This window comes from Melanerpes formicivorus, unplaced genomic scaffold, assembly GCF_026170545.1.
Source record: "Melanerpes formicivorus ecotype bairdi unplaced genomic scaffold, bMelFor1.0.p_v2 SCAF_5, whole genome shotgun sequence".
Lineage (NCBI taxonomy): Eukaryota > Metazoa > Chordata > Aves > Piciformes > Picidae > Melanerpes > Melanerpes formicivorus.
In genome coordinates, this window is record NW_027142357.1 from 33,598,527 (window position 1) to 33,605,417 (window position 6,891).

Sequence of the window (6,891 nt, forward strand, 5' to 3'; positions counted from 1 at the left end):
TATTAAGTGATTAGAGGAATCAGTGTTAACAGAGATGAAGAAAGACAGGTCAGATCTATTCCCAGTTCAGGAGGAGTTGTTGTCAATTTGAGAGCATTTAGAAAGGTGGACCAGAATAAAATGAGGGAAAGTAGTAGTATAATCAATATTGGGTTTAAACATCAGCTATAAGACTCCTTAATATTCCTGAGAAGGGCTCTGAGAATGACCAAAGTAAACATTCAAATTAAGCTTTGAGTAAGTGAAAAGATGTTAACTGATGATGAGAAGAAAGTGAAATGGCTGTCTTTAATTTACAGAAGAAGCAGATTGAGATCTGAGATCTGAAAGAAGCATTAGCTAGGAAGAGAACTGTGAAGTTCAAAAACACCCTAAAATTATCACTGGTTTTTGGTAAATTTGGGAAGCTTGCAATGCCACACTAAGAATCATGAAGGAAAAGCAGAAAGTACCCTATCAGAACTTCTGAAATTCTTGCAAGAGAGCACTATTTTTTAATATAAACTTGGTTTGCAACCTTGATAAAAGTTTCAGTGTTGATGTGGTTGTGGTTTATTTCTCCAAACACTTCTGCCCGCTCAGCTGACAGGAAGACTTCCCAGGTTATGTGACTTGTGGAGTTGTTTGCTGCCTTGGGGCAGAGGAATCATAGAGCAGAATTGTGGAATCATTTGGATTTAGAAAAGAATTTCAAGATCATCAAGTCTAACTGTAATCCTAACACTGTCAAATCCACCACTAAGCCACGTCCCTAAGTGCCACATCCATGCATGTTTTAAATACTTTCAAGGATGGTGGCTAAACCATTTCCCTGGGCAGCCTGTTCATGTGCTTGACAACCCTTTTGGTGAAGGAATTTTTCCTAATATCTAACCTAAGCCTCCCCTGGCACAGCTTGCAGCCATTTCCTCTTGTCCTATTGCTAGTTTTTTGGAAGAAGAGACTAACAACGCCCCACACTACATCTTCCTTTCAGGTTTCCCCTGAACCTCATCTTCACCAGACAAGTTTCCTCAGCCACTCCTCATAAGACCTGTGCTCTAGTCCCTTCACCCGTTTCACTGCCTTCCATTAGATACACCCAGCAGCTAATTATCTTTCCTGTGGTGAGGAGAACAAAGCTAAACAGAGGACAGGAAGAGGAAGCTGGAGGTGGGGAGGTTCAGGCTGGACGTGAGGAGGAAGTTCTTCACCATGAGAGTGGTGAAGCCCTGGAATGGGTTGTCCAGGGAGGTGGTTGAGGCCCCATCCCTGGAGGTGTTTAAGACCAGGCTGGATGAGGCTCTGGCCAGCCTGATCTAGTGTGAGGTGTCCCTGCCTATGGCAGGGGGGTTTGAACTAGATGATGGGGTGCTTGGTGCCATGGGTTAGTTGTTTAGGTGGGTTGGATTGGTTGATGGATTGGATGCAATGATCTTGAAGGTCTCTTCCAACCTGGTTTGGTTTATTCTATCCTTGTGGTCCCCTGCAACCCTGACTGATTCTATGATTCTATAAGGTGTTCATACTCCCACCAAGCCTGCAGGGGCAGGGCACCTGCAAAAGAAGGCATGCAAGTTTCTTCAAGGAAAATATTATTTACCAGTGGCCTAGGTCCTTCCAAGTTTCCCTGACTCATACTGTCATGAGCTGAAGTATTTGTCCCAGTCACAATTCATCAGTGTGGGGTAGTACAAACGAACACTGTGCTCTAGGCTATGTTGCAGAAAAAAAAAATCCTATCTTAAAGCATGCTGTTCTTTATACAGGAAATCAATTTTTAAACTCAAAAGCACGGGAATATTACTGAAGATAATCGCTGGTATTAGTCTGCTGATACAGAGATGTTATTCCAATCAAAAATGTTCATACCATATTACAGCAAATAGTGAAATGCCAATTTCTTCCTCTTGGTTTGTCCTGTCTGCCTCTGGTAATATCATGGTTTTACTCAAGAGAATTATTTTAAAGTGCATTCTAATCAATTGTAGTTATACCTAGTTAATGGAAAATGTGATACAGGTTCTTAAACATTTCAGAGTATTTTATCACAGGTGATGAGATATTATGTTACACCAATTTCTACTTTAATCATATCTTTTTATTCAAAATAGCATCAAATTATTGTGATTTAGTTTTGTGATTGGTACTGTTCATTATGCATTTTATGCTGAACACTGCCTGACAAATAAAGCAAAAATTAAGTCTCTATGAGGAGAGACTGAGGGAGTTAGGGTTGCTTAGTCTGGAGAAGAGGAGACTCAGGGGTGACCTCATTGCCCTCTACAACTACCTGAAAGGTGGTTGTAGCCAGGAAGGGGTTGGTCTCTTCTCCCAGGCAACCATCACCAGAACAAGGGGACACAGTCTCAAGCTGCGCCAGGGGAGGTTTAGACTCGAGGTGAGGAGGAAGTTCTTCACCGAGTGAGTCATTCGTCATTGGAACGGGTTGCCCAGGGAGGTGGTTGAGTCATCATCCCTGGAGGCGTTCAAGAGGAGATTGGACATGGCACTTGGTGCCATGGTCTAGTCATGGGGTCTGTGTTGATAGGTTGGACTCGATGATCCTCGAGGTCCTTTCCAACCTAAGTGATACTGTGATACTGAGGTGGTGGGGTCACCATCATTGGAGGTGTTCAGAAGGAGACTTGATAGGGTGCTTGGTTGCATGGTTTGGTTGTTTAGGTGGTGTTGGATGATAGGTTGGACACAATGATCTTGAAGGTCTCTTCCAACCTGGTCTATTCTATTTTCTATTCTATTCTATTCTACTCCATCAAGTCGATATGCACAAGCCACACAAGTTATAGAGGAGCATGTGTCGATGGAATATATTTTTGACTGTTAATTGCTACTTCAACTTTTTTGTTTTACTCACTTATGAAAACACTTATGGTTATTGCTGTTCTAAGTGAAACATTTTAGCTGAGCTTTCTTCTGAATTTTTCAAGACCCCTTATATCCACAGGTTCACATTATGGTAGGATTTGTGTTACTTTTCAGATAGATTTAAACGAAATTAATGGAATTTTCCATAATGAGTTTTTCCAGCAGAACTTTATGTAGACACAGTTTCTTCTGTGACCTTTCCTCTATCTTTATGTAATGCAATTTAAAATAATTCAGGGATATTTCAGGGGACAGTTTCCAACAGTCTACTCCTGCGTGCCATAAATTGGAACACTCTGAATTTATGCTAAGTGCTGCTCAACTTGTGGACTTTGCTGAGATTTTTATTTTTCTCTTATTTCACTTTCTACTCAGGCCAACCCAGGCCAACATGCAGAGGGATTTTCACTGAAGCTCAGTACATAAACCTGAGCACTGTTATGTACTTCAAGCAAGGAATATTTATATGGCACCTGGCCCCAGATGGAGGATACTTTTATTTACCCTTTCTAACAAAAGGAGTAGATTTTTGTATTTAGAACCTGTATATCCTTCTGGCTCAAAGCACCACAGGTCCAAAAATAGCCTCAGAAAAATGCACCATAGAAGCATTTGATTGTTAAGAGAGAAACTAGCAGTGAGTAGGCCAAAGGGCTGGGTTATTCTTTATCTGTCGTGACAAGAATAGGGTGATGGAATTTGAGGGAAGATCCAGATTTGACCTCTCTGCCGGTATTGTGCTGCAGAGCTCTCTGCCAAGCAAAATGTGTAAATACATAGGGGAAATTACAGCTAAGTACTTTTCATCTCTGTGCCAGGAATTAGATACCTGTGAGCTGGAGAAACATGAGCTCATGTCAAGAGATCTAAGGTCAGTATTACACTAACTGTGGTGGGAAAATGTGAGCTTATGAATGCACGTCAATTTGTCTAATTTTCTACAGAGCAGAGTGAGTTCTGCCCTGTCCTTTCAATTAATGGTGAAGGTTCATCATAATGGGAAAGAAGATGGTAGGAACATGTGAGTGTGTGCCAACATTAATAAGACAATATTATATGCCATCATTTGTCATTGCTTATCCCAGCTGAGAACAAGACCTTAAAGTGAAAATATGTTTCGATTGATTGAACTGTATCTTTTGACAAATAGCAACCCAAAGGATGTTGTACTGGCTATTTATCAAGCCTTATCAATGATATCATAGAGAAAGTTCTTCACAGAGAGCGTTGTTAGCCACTGGATGTGCTGCCCAGGGAGGTGGTGGAGTCACCCTCCCTGGATGTGTTCAAGAGGGGATTGGATGTGGCACTTGGTGCCATGGTTTAGTAGTCATGAGCTCTTGGGTGACAGGTTGGACTTGGTGATCTTTGAGGTCTCTTCCAACCTTGGTGATTCTGTGTCATTCTGTGATCATGTGATGCAGTCTTTGAATACTGAATAGTTATTTGTTGTGTTCTCCAAATTCTTGTTTACTTTCCCCCCCACACACCTTCTGTTTTGCATGAGCTGCTGTTTCACGTGCATATTCCATGTCATGCATATTCAATGTCATGATTCTGAAACAAGTCTTAGGAAAATGGAGAGTTTTAGGAATTAAGAAAAATGTATTTGACTTTTTCAAAAAGTGACAATCTTTTCAAAGTGAGAAAAATAGCAGCTTGCAGCAAATGGGGCACAAGCCAAAGCTTCATATTTTTCCTTACTATTTTATAGAAATCCCAAATTAATGCCTGCAATGAAGTAAATTTTTGAATTACAGGAATAATTTGCTTTTTCCTTTGTATTGTGGTTGACTAGCATTGCTTCATCTTGCCTCTGTACTTAGCACATACTTCAGATATAACATGTTCTCTGCACTGACCCCTTAGGGGAACGTGCTCTCCAGGCACTCTGCCCCTCCAACTTCCTTTAATGAAGGAGATATCAAAATCTGAGCTTCCTCTCAGGTTTCTCCTTTTTTATTTTCTTCTTTTTGCATAAACAATAGCTTGGGGTTTTTTAAGTCCTGTTTAACTTAAAAGCTCCTGAAATCCTCAAGAAAAAAAACAATTCTATGCAGAGAAGATGATGAAAGAAAGAGAAATAATATCAAATGTTCAGGACACAGCTTGTTTCTTAAACTGGGGAAAAGTATGAAAAGCTATTTCTTTCAAAAGTAAAATTCATTTCAATTGGCATGCAGTTGCTGCAGCATACTAGTTAACTAAATGGAAAATATCTTTCTTGTTTGTAAAACTACTGAACTTGTAATACAGTTACTTTCCTGGGACAAGGACTGCTGTGATCTGAGGATTTATTTTTAGCAAAACTAATGTATTGCTGTACCTTAGTTTGATCTCAGTTATTTAGCCTCTCCCACCCCATTCTCTCCAATTCAGTAAGACTGCAGTCAGCAACAGAACAAGAGGACAGACACAGTCTCAAGCTCTGTCAGTTTAGTCTTGATCTTAGAAAGAAGTTCTTCACAGAAAGAGAGATTGTCCATTGGAATTAGCTTGGAATTGGAGGAGGTGTGGTCGACATCCCTCAAGATGTTTAAGAAGAGGCTGGATGAGACAGTGCCATGGTCTAATTGATTAGTTAGGGTTGGGTGATTGGTTGAACTTGGTGATCTTGGAGGCCTCTTCCAACCTGGATGGTTGATTCTGTTGGTTGCAGTCCTAACACAAAACCAGGTAGTCTTCAGAGGAAGAATGTAGGTGAATCCAGTACTAAACCCCAAGGAGTACTGTCAGTAGAGCTGCTATTGTCAGCTTTATGTCCCCACAGAGGGCATTATTTGTTGCAAAGCAATTACCAGATGCAGTATTTTTCTGCTTTGTGTTCATTTTGTGATAAGGCTGCTGATAAAGATTAGATACCCAGCTGCATATCATGCTTCTGTCAAAATGAAAAGGTTCTTAATTTGAACAACAGATCTCCGCAGGCTGTCCTAGCTGTCCCTTCCAGCTATGCATCTGCAATATTTTGTAGCTATTAAGTTGAACCTTACAACAATAGCATTACAGATATGAAAATGCTTTTTCTTCCTCCTGATGTCCTCAGGATATGTTTGAGTTTTCTTTGTAACCTTTAATTTCTTTCTTTCTTTTTTTAAACTTTTTGAAAAAGGGGGAATATGGTATGGGAAAAAACACAGACAGCCAGTCAGTAGATTTCAACACAAGAAGCATCTTTGCATCCGATTTTCCAAGATATTTTGCATTGGTCTTGTTTAAAGCAGTGATGACATCTCTGGTACCCTAAATGGGATCAAAGTTCATTTCAGTATTGAGTGCTTTTGAAACTCCTTTCCCACTGATACTTAGCACTAATCTTCCTTTTCCTTTTCCTTTCCCTGAGGTAGTAAAGAGCCTTAGAAATACTATTTAAAAGCAAGACACAAATTTACTGATGTATTAGCCCAATTCTGGTTGGAAACCAAAGAAAGAGGTAGTCAGACCACCTACCATTGCTTAAATCATTTTAGCTGTATTGAGTTAATTCACTTAAATTCAGTCCATGTCTCTCTTTTTCCATCCAGATAAGCAGAGGAAGCAGATGGAGGCTATTTCATAATTAGATGAATTTTAGCGATGGATGAAGCAGACCATACTGTGGAGGAGGGCATCACATGCTGGGTTAGGAGGGTCCAAATTTACTGCCCTTGTTGATTTTAATGGTGTCAACACTGACCAAACTCTGATATGTACAGAAGGGGCATAGTTCTGCTGTGAATGATGAAATGCAAGCTTTATAGTAGTGCATCCTCATATAGGCTTATGATAGGCTCATTTTTCTCCAGGGACATTTGTAAAGTTTCAGTGACACAAAAAGCTCTCTAAAGTCTCTCTAAAGTGCAGCAGCATTTTGACACTGTTTTCAGTGTCTACAGGTTTCCCTGAGGTACATTCCCTGCAGAGGTGCCAGGAAACACTGTAATTTCATTTGGCTCCCGAGAGTCTCACTGAAGCCAACATGAAAACATAGTTAATGCATCTGCTGCGTTGAATTAATTAGGTAAAGAAAAAGTTGTGTGATAC